Below are 12,844 nucleotides of genomic sequence, written 5' to 3' on the forward strand. Positions count from 1 at the left end.
CCAAGACAATTCAGTGAGGAAAGAAGAGTCTCTTCAATAAATGGTGCTGGACAACCATATACAAAAAAATGAACTTGGACCTGCAGTTTACACCATATATAAAAATTTATTCAAAGTGGATCAAAGACCAAAATGTAAGAGCTAAAACTACAAAACTGATAGAGGAAAATGGGTGTAAGTCTTTGTGAACTTGGGGTTAGGCAGTGGTTTTTAAAGCTCAAGCAAAGAAAATATTGAACTTAACCAAAATTGAAAACTTTTGTGTTTCAAAGATACTACTGAGAATATGAAAAGACAAGTTACAGAATGGGAGAAAATATTTGAAAATCATATATTGATGGGGGTGTAGGGTTCAGGGTATACAAAGAACTCTTACAACTCAAAAGGGGATTTGAGTATACAGTTCTCCAATTAAGATATACAAATGGCCAAAACAAGCACATGAAAAGATGCTCAACATCACTCATCATTAGGGAAATGCAAATCCAATCTACAATGAGATAAATCCACTAGGATGGCTACAATAAAAAAAAATGGATGATAACTAAGTGAAGGTGAAGATGTGGGGAAATTGGAAACCTCAGACATTGCTAGTGAGAATGTAATACGGTGTAGCCACTTTGGAAAACTGTTTGGCAGTTCCTCAAAATGTTAACTAGAGTTACCAGAAGACCCAATAATTTCAGTCTTATCTTGGTGCACACTTAAGGTAGTTAAAAACATACGTTTGCCCAAGAATTTGTACACAAATGGTCATAGCACCATTATTTATCATAGCTAAAAAGTCGAAACAACTCAAATGTCCATCAACTGATAAATGGATGAACAAGTATTTATGCATATAATGGAATATTATTCAGCCATGTTTATGAATGAAGTCCTGACACACACTACAACATGGATGAACCCTGAAAACATTATGTTAAGTGAAAGAAGCCAGATGCAAAAAGCCACATACTGTATGATTTCATTTATATGACATGATTTCCAGAATAGGCAAATCTATAGAGATAGGGAGAAGATCAGTGGTTTCAGGGACTAGGAGGAAGAGGAAATGGGGAATGACTTCTCAGGGATACAGTCTTTCTTTTTGGGGTGATGAAATGTGCTGGAATTAGATAGTAGTGATGGTTGCCAACCTTGTGAATATGTTGAAAACCACTGAATTGTATGCTTTAAAAGGGTGAATTATATGGTATGGAAATTATTTCTCAATTTTAAAAAATCAATAGCATTCCTGTGCAACACCTACTTAAAAAGATACTTTAATAAATGAACTTATTCACAACATCAAGAAAAACTCTTAGGTGTCTAGAAATAAATCTAATAATGATTCGCTACTTATTGAGGAGATTCTAAAATTTTATTGAAGGCCATAAAAGAAGACCTAAATAAATGAAGAGGTGTTGCATTTCTGTGGATTATGGCAATGACATTACAACGTTAATTCTCCTAAATTGATTTAGGAATTTATTGCAATTCTAATAGAAAGCCAGGGTTTGTGTGTGTGTGTGTGTGTGTGAACTTGACAAATTGATTTAAACCTTATATGAAGATAAAGAGACAAGAATAGCCAAGAGAGTTATGAGAACTAAGTAGGGAGTCTCCCTAACGAATACCAAGGCATATCATAAAGCTGTAGTAATTAATACTGTGTGAAACAGCCACAGAGATGTGGAAATGGACTAACAGAGCAGAATAGAGAGCCCAGAAACAGACCCATGGATATGAGGGAAACTGGTCTATGGGTATTTGGCAATTGAAACATTTACATAGAAAATCAAATAAAATTATTAATAGTTTCTAACCTCATACCATATCCAAAAATAAATTCACATTTTGGATTAAAGACAAAAATGTAAAAAAACTTTTAGAACAGGAAAATATATAGGAGAATGTCTTTATAATCTCAGACAACGAACGATTTCTTAAACAAGACACAAAAAGCACAAATAAGATAAATTCAATTAACATTAAACTTAAAAACTTTAGTGGGGGCAAAAGACATAAACTAAGTTAAAATCAAGTTAAAAATTGGGAAAGATATTTGCAAAGCATATCATTAACGAGGAATTACTGTCTAGAATACCTAAAGCACTTGTATAAATCAATTTAAAAAGGAAAAAAAAAAAAAGAAAAACCCCGCCTGGGCAACATAGTGAGATCCCTGTCTATAAAAATAAAATAAGAAAAAACTAGCTGGGTTTTGTGGCATGTGCCTATAGTCCTAGCTACGCAGGAGGCTGAGGCAGGAGGATTGCTAAGGCAGGAATTTGAGGCTGCGGTGAATTATGATCATGCCACTGCACTCCAGCCTGGGCAACAGACTGAGACCCCCGTCTCTAGAAGAAAAAATAAAACAAAAGACAAAAAATATTGAAAATTGAGTATGGGATATGACCAAGCAATTCATATAAAAGGGCGCCTAAATGGCCAACAAACTTATGAAAGACCCCCAAACTGACTAGTCATGAGGGCTATGCAAATGAAAATAATTATAGCAATGAATCACATCTATCAAATTGGAAACATTGATGGGGCTGATGATTCCAAGTGTTGGTGAAGATGGGGAGAAACAGGAATTCTTAGACATTGCTGTTGGAAGTATAAATTGTTGAAGCCACTTTGGAGAATGATTTGGCAATAAATTTGGAAGTATGCTTACCCTTCAACCCAGCAACCCTTTTTATAGGTACACACTCAAAAGAAGTTCTCAGATATGGTTGATTTCATTCCATGGTCACATGGAATGATATTCCATGAGCAAGAAGGTTCACTGCAGCACTGCTTATAAATAGTAAGACATGGAAACAGCTTAAATATCCACTGGTAGGAGAATGGATAAATAAATTGTGATCTATTTATGCAATAAAATACTATAGTCCAGTGAAAAAAATATATAGATCAATTAACTGTAGCTCTACATGTATTAACTTGGATATCTAGAAAATATCATGTGCAATGAGAAAAACAAGTTACAAAAAGATTCACAAACTATGATATGGATATGAAAAAGAAAAGTACACATTATACTAACATAGATGTTATGGGTACATACAGATGTAGTAAATGTTTAATAACATGGATAGAAGGATATGTTTCAACTTCAGAATAGTAATCATCTCTGGCAGGGAAGGGAGGTGGTGATAACAGTTTCCTCTGGCAGGGAAACAGGGTGGTGATAACAGTTATCTGTATCGTTTTATTTCTTGCTAAAAAGCAATTGAGCAAATATGTTAACCGTTAAAACTGGGAGGTAGATAGGTACCTATCTTTTTATATTTTCTGTATTTTATATAACTTTGAAATATTTAATAATTTATTTTAGAAAGGAGACACAATCTCTGCTTTGTTTGATGGTAGAAATTGATGTTTGATCTTGGAGAGTCATTTAACCTCTGTCTCACACGTTCTCTTTACTCAAAAGGGAATGATGACCCTTCTTTTTCTACCTGATAGGGCTTTGGTGAGAATCAAATGTGCTCGTCCACAAGAGAGCACTTTGAAAACTATAAATTCTTCTTAATACTTGATACTATTGTTATCACATAAAATGAAATGGCAAAAACATAATGAGCTAAGAACAGCTCAACCTGAGATTTACAACTACGGCTCACACTAATTTTGAATTAGGTTATAGATAAAGAGGAGGTACTCAATTTCCCCTTCATGTTTCCCCAGGGTGTTCTAAGCAGTGCAGATAAAGGCCACTGGCCCATGGAGCCGGGTGAGAAGGTCCTGGGCTTAACAGTGAGCATAAATCACCCCTTTGGCAGTCTACCATGCTATCCATCAGAGGAGCCTTTTAGTGGAAAATGCCAGAGGCAGCAACCGAAAGCAGCTTGTACAAGTCATCAGTTAGTTTGTCACTGAGGCAAATCATCTGAGAGAGGATAAAGGTAAGATCTTGACAGTCCTGGGACTGGAAGACTTGCAAGACTCACCTTTGAGCAGCTCGGCTTCTCCTACCCTGGGGAAGGTAATTGATGAGTTAATTAACATGCACAGGAGATGCAGGGCTGTCCTGAGAAGACCGATTGCTTCTGAGCCTCACTATTATTACTAAGATGATCTCAGTCTTTCAATTTGATTGGGAGAAACCAGTTTCCTGGGGAAATCTCAGTAAAATCATTGTTTTCCCATCGTCAGTTGGAAATCTTGTTAAGTGCTCCAAGGACCCTTAGTTTTATGGGTTTGTGTTCTAAAGCCCCAGCAGCCTTGGCTAGAATTTTATTCTAAAATAACATTTCCTCTGCGTAAAAAATGTCTTGTTGCTCCAGGCTCTGAGGCTCAGCGACCTTCATGAGTTTTTGACTGTAGGAGACCCAGGGGTGAACTGGAGCTTTGCAATTTATGTCAAATCACACACAGAGACACGGTTTGATCTGTCCCCTCTGCTCCCTCTTTGTTCCCTCATTACGTGTAATCTCTTAGAAGATGAGGTAGGGACTCCTGCTGTGACGATCATGACAGTGCCACCATTCAACAATTCAGAATTAGCAGTAGATGTATAACAGTAAATCTTTTTTTTTTTTCCTTTTAAATAGACTTTATTATTTAGAGCAGTTTTAGGCTCACAGCAAACTTGAGCAGAAGGCATGGAGAGTTCCCCTATACTCCCTGCCCCACACAGACGTAGCCTTCTCCACCGTCAACAACCTGCACTCGAGGGTACATTTGCTATATGGATGAACCTACATTGACACACCTGTACCAGCCGGAGCCCATAGTTTACATTAGGGTTCACTCTTGATGTTGTGCATTGTAGGGGAGCCAGAGATCGCCTCCAAGCCCCCTTCAGCTGGATCTAGAAACCAAACTGACACCAGGCAGGTTAACAAGAGAAAATCATACACATTTTATTAGTTTTACATGTACATGGGGATCTTTGTAAGAGGGGAAAGTCCAAAAAAGTGGCCGGAGCAAGATGTTTTTATAATTCGTAGACAAAGAATGATAAATTTGACAAGAAGTGACAGGACAAAGGGGATCTGGCCAGGGGCAGTACATTTCTAGGGGAGTCACTAGGAGATACACGGAGGGTGTAAAACCAGAGGAAGACAAGGGCTACTTCACTAGGTCCATCTATTCAGGTCCACTGCAGCCTCCACTTCCCGGTCTGGGGATAAGGGCTATTTTCTCATCCTGGTATGGAGACGGTGTCCGTCCCAGAGGAAATTTTATGGCTTGCTGCATGCAAGAAGAGACAGGTCAGCTAGACCTCTCTGAAACCGCAATTTCTCCAATGTTTTCTGTTCACAATAATCGATATACCAAGTCAGCGTATTTTGGGATGGCACATCCTTCACTCCTTCAACATTCTATGGGGTTTGGACGAATGTATTAAAAATCCTCTGTGCTCCACCTGTCCATCCCTCCTTGTTCCCTAACTACTGGCAACCACTGACCTTTTTACTGTCTCCATAGTTTTGTCTTTTCCTACAGTATATATACTTTTCAGTTTGGCTTCTTTCAGTTAGTAATATGCATTTGAAGTTCCTCTGTGTCTTTTCATAGCTTGATAGCTCACTTCTTTTTATCACTTCATTATTCAGTGCAAAATAATATTCTGAAGGTAGCACAGTTTATTTGTGCATTCACCTACTGAAGGACATCTTGTTTGTTTCCAAGTTTTGACAATTATGAATAAAGCTGCCATAAATATCTGTGTGCAAGTTTTTGTGCAGACATAAGTTTTCAACTCTTTTGGGTAAATACTAAGCAACGTGATTACTGGATCATACAGTGGTAAGAGTACGTAAGAGTATGTTTAGTTTTGTAAGACACTGCTGAACTGTCTTCCAAAGTGGCTGTGCCATTTTGCATTCCCACTAGCAATGAATGAGAGCCCCTGTTGCTCCACATGCTTACCAGCAATTGATGTCATTCTGGATTTTGGTCATTCTAATAGGCATGTAGTGGTGTCTCATTGTTGCTTTAATTGGCATTTCCCTAATGACATGTGATGTGGAGAGTCTTTTCACATGATTATTGGCCACCTGGATATCTGCTTTGGTGAGGTGTCTGTTCAGGTTTTTGGCCTATTTTTTAATTGGGTTGTTTGCTTTCTTAGTGTTGAGTTTTAAGAGTTCTTTTTATATTTTGGATAACAGTCCTTTAGCAGATATGTCTTTTACAAATATTTTCTCCCAGTCTGTGGCTGGTCTCCTCATTTTTTCAGAGTTTTGTAGTTTTCCTTATACATAAACATATTTGTTTAAAATATATGTATAAAAACATATACATATTTTAATAGATGTATGCCTGAATATTTCAATTTTAGGGGTGCTACTGTAAATGATACTGTGTTTTTCCACTTGTTTATTGTTGATATATAGGAAAGTGGTGGACTTTTGTTTGTGAACCTTATATCTTGCAACCTTGCAATAATTGCTTATGAATTCCAGGAGGTTTTTTTTGGGTCAATTCTTTTAGATTTTCTAACAGACAATCATGTTATCAGCAAACAAAGATAGTTTTATTTCTTACTTCCCAATATATATACCTTGTATTTTCTTTTCTTGTCTTATTGCATTAGTGTGGACTTCCAGTGTGATGTTGAAAAAGAGTGATAAGAAAGGACATCCTTGCCTTGTTCCTGGTCTTAGTGGGAAAGGTTCTAGTTTCTTATCATTAAGTATGATATTAGCTGTAAGTTTTTGTAGATGTTATTTACCAGTTGAGGAAGTTTCCCCTCTGTTCCTAGTTTGCTGAGAGTTTTTAACATGAATAAGGTGTTGGATTTTGTCAAATGTGTTTTCTGCATCTATTGATATGATTGTGTAATTTTTCTTTTTAGTCTGTTGATGTGGTAGATTACATTAATTGATTTTTGAATGTTGAACTAGCCTTGTGTACCAGAGATAAATCCCATGTGGCCTTGGTGTAACTCTTTTTATACATTGTTGGATTCCATTTGCTAACATCTTGTTGATGATTTTTGCATCTATGTTCATGAGAGATATTGGTCTGTAGTTTTCTTTTCTTGTAATATCTTTGTCTGGTTTTGGTATTAGAGTAATACTGACCTCATAGAATGAGTGAGGAAGTACTCTCTCTCATTGCATCTTCTGAAAGAGATTGTACAGAATTGGTATAATTTCTTCCTTAAATGTCTTGTAGAATTCACCTGTGACCCCCATCTTGGCTATTAATCTGTTTTAAACTCATATTGACTATATCATTGCTACCAGTTTTGTTTTATAGTAATAATCCCTTATATTAATAATTGCCAATGACCCCATTAACAGAGTGGTTATGGGGAAAACTGGCTACATGATTTGCGGGGCCCAGCGGGGCCCTTTGTTCAAAAATTACTAAGAATTTCAAGATGGCAACAACTGAACATTAAATTAATTGTAGGCCCTTCTTAAGCATGGGGCCCTGTGTGACTTCCAAAGGTACATGCCCATGAAGCCAACCCTGACTGTAGGGCCCAGAAAAGGCAGCCTAAAAGGTATAGAAAGTCCCCTTGCACCTGGAAAGGAACTAGCATTTATTGAGCATTTACTGCTTCCTGTACATTCTCATGACAAAAGGTGTTCAATAAACATATATTTAAAAAAAAAAATCTCATTAAACTCTTATAGCCACTCCGCTAGGTACATACTATTTCCCCCATTTTACTGATCTAGCATCTGAGACTTGGAGAGGTAAGGAAATGTGCCCAGAGCGCAAGGCTAGGTACTAACAGGGAGACAATTTAAACCACAGTTTTCTGAGATTTAAGCCCATACCCAGGCCAAGGCAACATGCTGAAGATTGTTGCCTCCAAAAGCCTAGGGTAACTTCTGCCTACAGATTTGTTGAGAGCAGTGCCACATCCCAAAGCTTTGGTTCTAATATGGGGGTGGGTGGTGGTGGGGACAGAGAAACCAAAGCAGGTCAGTAAGTGGTGGGGGCCTAGAGTTATACTGGAGGCAGATAGCCATCCATCTGGAAGCCACAAGGACCTGCCCATGGTCCCTCTCGATTCCATCTTCAGAGAGCCCCCCACCCTTAGGGGCTCTATTGGACCTGCCTCAAGACAAGCAATCTGCCCCGACGCCATTTCTGCCCCACTCAGGCATGTTCTTGGATCTAGGTCTCCAGAGGAAGGCACTTTGGGCCTTACATCTCACAGAAGTTGGACTTCCTTTCCCCACCCTGGGAACGGAGAACTGTTGAGGCTCAAATGGGAAGGCCTGTGGTGGCGTTGGCTTTGCCTCCCCTCACCCCCAGGTCTGAGTCAGGTCTTCCTGCTATGTATTTCCATGGCATTGTGGGATTTGCCTCGACATGGGTCATATGGTGCTTAATTGTCTTGTTTACTAGTCTGTGTCCCCAGTTGGACTGAAGCCAGCATGAAGTCAGGGATTCTCCCTGTTTTGTACCACGTTGTATTCCCAGCAAATATTAGTGCCTGGCACAAAGCACGTGCTGAGGAATAACTGCTGGATGCTGAACGAATGGGGCTGGGGATGTCCAAAGGCGTCCACAGCATCACGGTCATTACCTTAGCGATTGCAGGTTCAGAACCCCGACTCCTCGGCAAATAGCAAGCAGATCATAGCAGACCTCAGAGGTGGTCATGCGTTAACTGAGCACCCAGAGGGTGATGAAAATATAGGGATTTGTGAGAAATATAACTTCCAAGGAGACTGGGCACAGAAATCTTCTAGGTCAGGACATTTCCTCCCTGTATGTGGATTTCTATGGTTGATTGGCAAATTTTGAAAAAGACGTGGAGCTTTCTGAAAAGAAGTTAGCATTAAGTTGCCCGAGCATTTATCTCCACAATAGAATAAAACTCCCAGTAGGCTGTCATTTCCTGCAGTTAGGACATTGCTCACCAGACAGAGGTACCTAGGGCATTGTCAAATTTTGCTTTTCTCTGATTTTTTTCCTATCTTCTTCTTCGTTTTTTTTTTTTGTGTTTCACCAACTTTCCTTCTGTTGACTTTTTGTTTTTTCTTTCTTTTGATTTTTATCTTATCTTATTTATTTACCTAATTTTTTGGAGACGAGGTCTCACACTGCCCCCCAGGCTGGAGCTCAATGGCTATTCACAGGTGTGATCATAGCTCACTACAACCTTGAACTCCTGGGCTCAAGCGGTCCTCCTGCCTCAGCTTCCCGAGTAGCTGGGGCTACAGGCATGTGCCACCATGCCCAGCTAATTTTTAAATTTTTTTGTAGAGGCAGGATCTCACTATGTTGCCCAGGGTGGTCTTTTTTGTTGTTGTTTTTTTTCCGACAGAGTCTTGCTTTGTCTCAGTGGTAGAGTGCAGTGGTGTCATCATAGCTCACTGCAACCTCAAACTCCTGGGCTCAAGTGATCCTCCTGCTTTAGCCTCCTAAGTAGCTGGAACTACAGGTGTGCACCACCACGCCTGGCTAATTTTTCTATTTTTTGTAGAGATGGGGTCTTGCTCTTGCTCAGGCTGGTCTAGAACTCCTGAACTCAAGCAATCCTCCTGCCTTGGCCTCCCAGAGTGCTAGGATTACAGGCATGAGCCATTCATTGTGCCTGGCCAGCTCAGGTTAGTCTTGAACTCCTGACCTCAAGTGATCCTTCTGTCTCAGCCTCCAAAGTGCTGGGATTATAAGCGTGAGCCACCTCGCTTGGCCAGCTTTTTATTTTTAAATAATTTTAGACTTTTGGAAAAGTTGCAAGACTAGTAGGGAGAATTCACATGTCTTTCTCAGCTTCCCCTAATGTCCACTACTTACATAACCATAGGGCAATTTTCAAGGCCAGAAAATTTGCATCTTTACAATACTAGTAATGAAATGACAGATCTTATTTACATTTCACCAGTTTTCCTCCTAATGCCATTTTTTTGTTGTTGCTGTTCTAGGATTTCACGTTACATTTTGTTGTCATATCTCATTCACCTCCAATCTGTGGCAGTTCCTCATTTGTTACTTTTCTTTCATGACCTTGACGCTTTTGAAAAGCATTGGTCTGTTATTGTGTAGAATGTCCATTTGAGTTTGTGTGGTGTTTTCTCCTTGATTAGACTGGTGCCATGCACTATTGGGAAGACTACTACAGAAGAGATACTGTGTCCTCAAGGCGTCGCATCAGAGGGTACATAATGTTCACATCTTATTACTGGTCACTTGGTTAAAGTGGCATCTGCCAGGTTTCTCCACTGTAAAGTTCTTCTTTCCCCTGTGATTGATAAATATCTTAGGAGAGATGCTTTAAGATGACGCTAATATTCTGTTTCTCCTCAAACTTTCGTTTCCTTGTCCCCAAGATTTTAGCTGCTATCTTGTCTGCAACAATTATTATTGCTGACACATTATTGCATAAAATAGTGTTTTAAATTATGCATGTAATACATGAATGCAGTCTCCTATCTAAGTACTAACCAGGCCTGACCCTGCTTGGCTTCACAAGATCAGGTGTGTGGAGGGTGCTATGGCCACAGACGATAAATGCAGTCTTACATTCATTCAGTTTACAGAATGTAACTTTGAAGTTCCCTTCCCTTCTTGACACTCAGCGCTGCTTCCAGCCCAGAGGCAGTATCTGTCACACGGTGCCTTTCCAGGCCTGTTTCTAAGTATGTGAAGAAAAATCTACATCCTATTCCTCTTCCTCAGTCACCCTTGCTCTCTCTAGAGGCAACAAATGTTAACGGTTTCTTGACTATCCGCCCAGGAATATTTATGCATTTAAAGCACTATTTATATTTACAGGCTTCTCCTTTTTTTTTTTTTAACACAAATGTAATACACCTTATGTACAGTTCTGCACTTTAATTTACATTTTTACTTAAAATACACTTTGGAGATCATTACGTATTGGTACATAAAATCTCTCATTAGATCTGATGGTAGCAGAGCATTTTAATTACAAGGACTATTTAATTAGTGCCCCCTTGATGGATGTTTGATTAGATTTCAATCTTTTGGTCTCTCAGTGATGTGGCAATGCATTGTATCTTCACAGAGATGCAAGTATTATCTGTAGGGTAAGTTCCTAGACGTAAAGATGCTGGGTAGAGGGCATGTGCATTTATCATTTCCACAGATATTAACAAATCACCTCCCTATTGAGGTTTATAAATCTGCACTCTCATTGGCAATACATGAGAGAAGCCCTTTTCCCTTATTAACATAATACATCTTCAAATGATTTGCTGTTTGCCAACTTAATAGGCGAGAAATGATATCTCAATGTGATATTTTAAAGCAAATTTTTATTGACATACATGCAGAAATATGTACAAATAAGTGTACAGCATCATTCATTTTCACAAAGTGAATTATCTGTGTAGTAGCACCCAGATCAAGAAATAGAATTTAACCAGCACCCAGAGCCCCCTTAACCCCCAACTCCCTACTCCTCAAGATAATCACTATCCCAACTTTTAATGACTTCAATTAGTTTTTGCCTGTTTCCAAACTTTATAGAAATGCAATCATCCTGTGTGTCTTTTTCTTTTATCAGTATCTCTATCAACCCTATTTTACGTTTAATTTTGACAGCAATGAAATAGCATGTCATATGTTTTAAGAGCTATTTCTTAAATTCCCTTTTCTGTGAACTCTCTGTTCATATGCTTTGGCAATGTTTCTCTTGGGCTATTAGTCTACATTCTTACTGGTTTATAGGAGATCTTTATACATTAGGAAGTTAGCTCTTTGTGATAGAAGTTTCAAATATTTTTCCCAGTTTATCATTTGCCTTTGCCTATGGTGGTTTTTGTCACATTTCAGAAAAATTCTCAGGTGGTTGAATGTATTAATTGTTTGGGTTTTCTGAGGTTTGTGTCATATTTAATAAGGCTTTCTTATGCCAAGATTTAAAAAAAATCTATAATTTACCTAATTTTTGTTTACATTTAAGTCTTCAAACCAATTGGTTGTCTTTCAATTCTAAATAAATTGTAATTTGGTTTTTAAATTTTCTCTTCCACATTATTTAAGAGAATATTTTAATTATTTTTCTAAGCAGATATTTTGATTATCCTTTAAAATTACTAATCTTAAATATTATTTCATTGTGTTCAGAGAGATTGTAGCTCTTTATGATTTTTGGTTTGTAGAATTTGTCCAATTTTCCTTTTCAGCCTAAGGCAGGATCAATTTTTTGAGGCAGTTCCCTATATACTATTTGTGCACATGCATATAATTTTATTCGATTTGTGTGTGGTTTCTGTGTATGTATGTCTTAGTCCATTCAGGCTGCTATAAAAATGCCACAGACTAAGTAGCTTATAAACAACATAAATTTATTTCTCACAGTTCTGGAGCCCGGAAGTCTAAGATCAAGTCACTAACAAATTTGAAGTCTGGTGAGGGCCTCCTTCCTGGTCCATAGATGGTGGCTTCTCGCTGTGTCCTCACATGGTGGAAGGGGCAAGGGAGTTCCCGGGGGCCTTTTTTAAAGCACACTAACTCCATTCATGGGGGTCCTGCCCTCCTGACCCAATCACCTTCCCAAAGGCCCCACCTCCTAATAGCATCACATTGGAGGTTGGGATTTCAACATATAAATTTTGTGGTGATATATTCAGACCATAGCTATATGCATATATGTATGTTATATGTGTGTTTATATAATATGTATGTATATATGTTTATATACATGTATGTATACATATGCATATGCAATCTATATTTTTATATAATTAAGTTGAATTATGTTATCAAATCTTTACTTATTTTTGCCTACTTTTTGATTGATTGATATCTGATAGATATGGTAAAAATCTTCTACCATGTGGATTTATTAATTTCACTTTGTTTTTCTATCCATTTTTGCTGTATGTATTTCATAGCCATATTCTTACATGCATACAGATTCATGGTTTTTATTTACTTAATTTTATACACAAGTTACTACATG

Source organism: Lemur catta, chromosome 9, assembly GCF_020740605.2.
Source record: "Lemur catta isolate mLemCat1 chromosome 9, mLemCat1.pri, whole genome shotgun sequence".
NCBI classification, from domain to species: Eukaryota; Metazoa; Chordata; class Mammalia; order Primates; family Lemuridae; genus Lemur; species Lemur catta.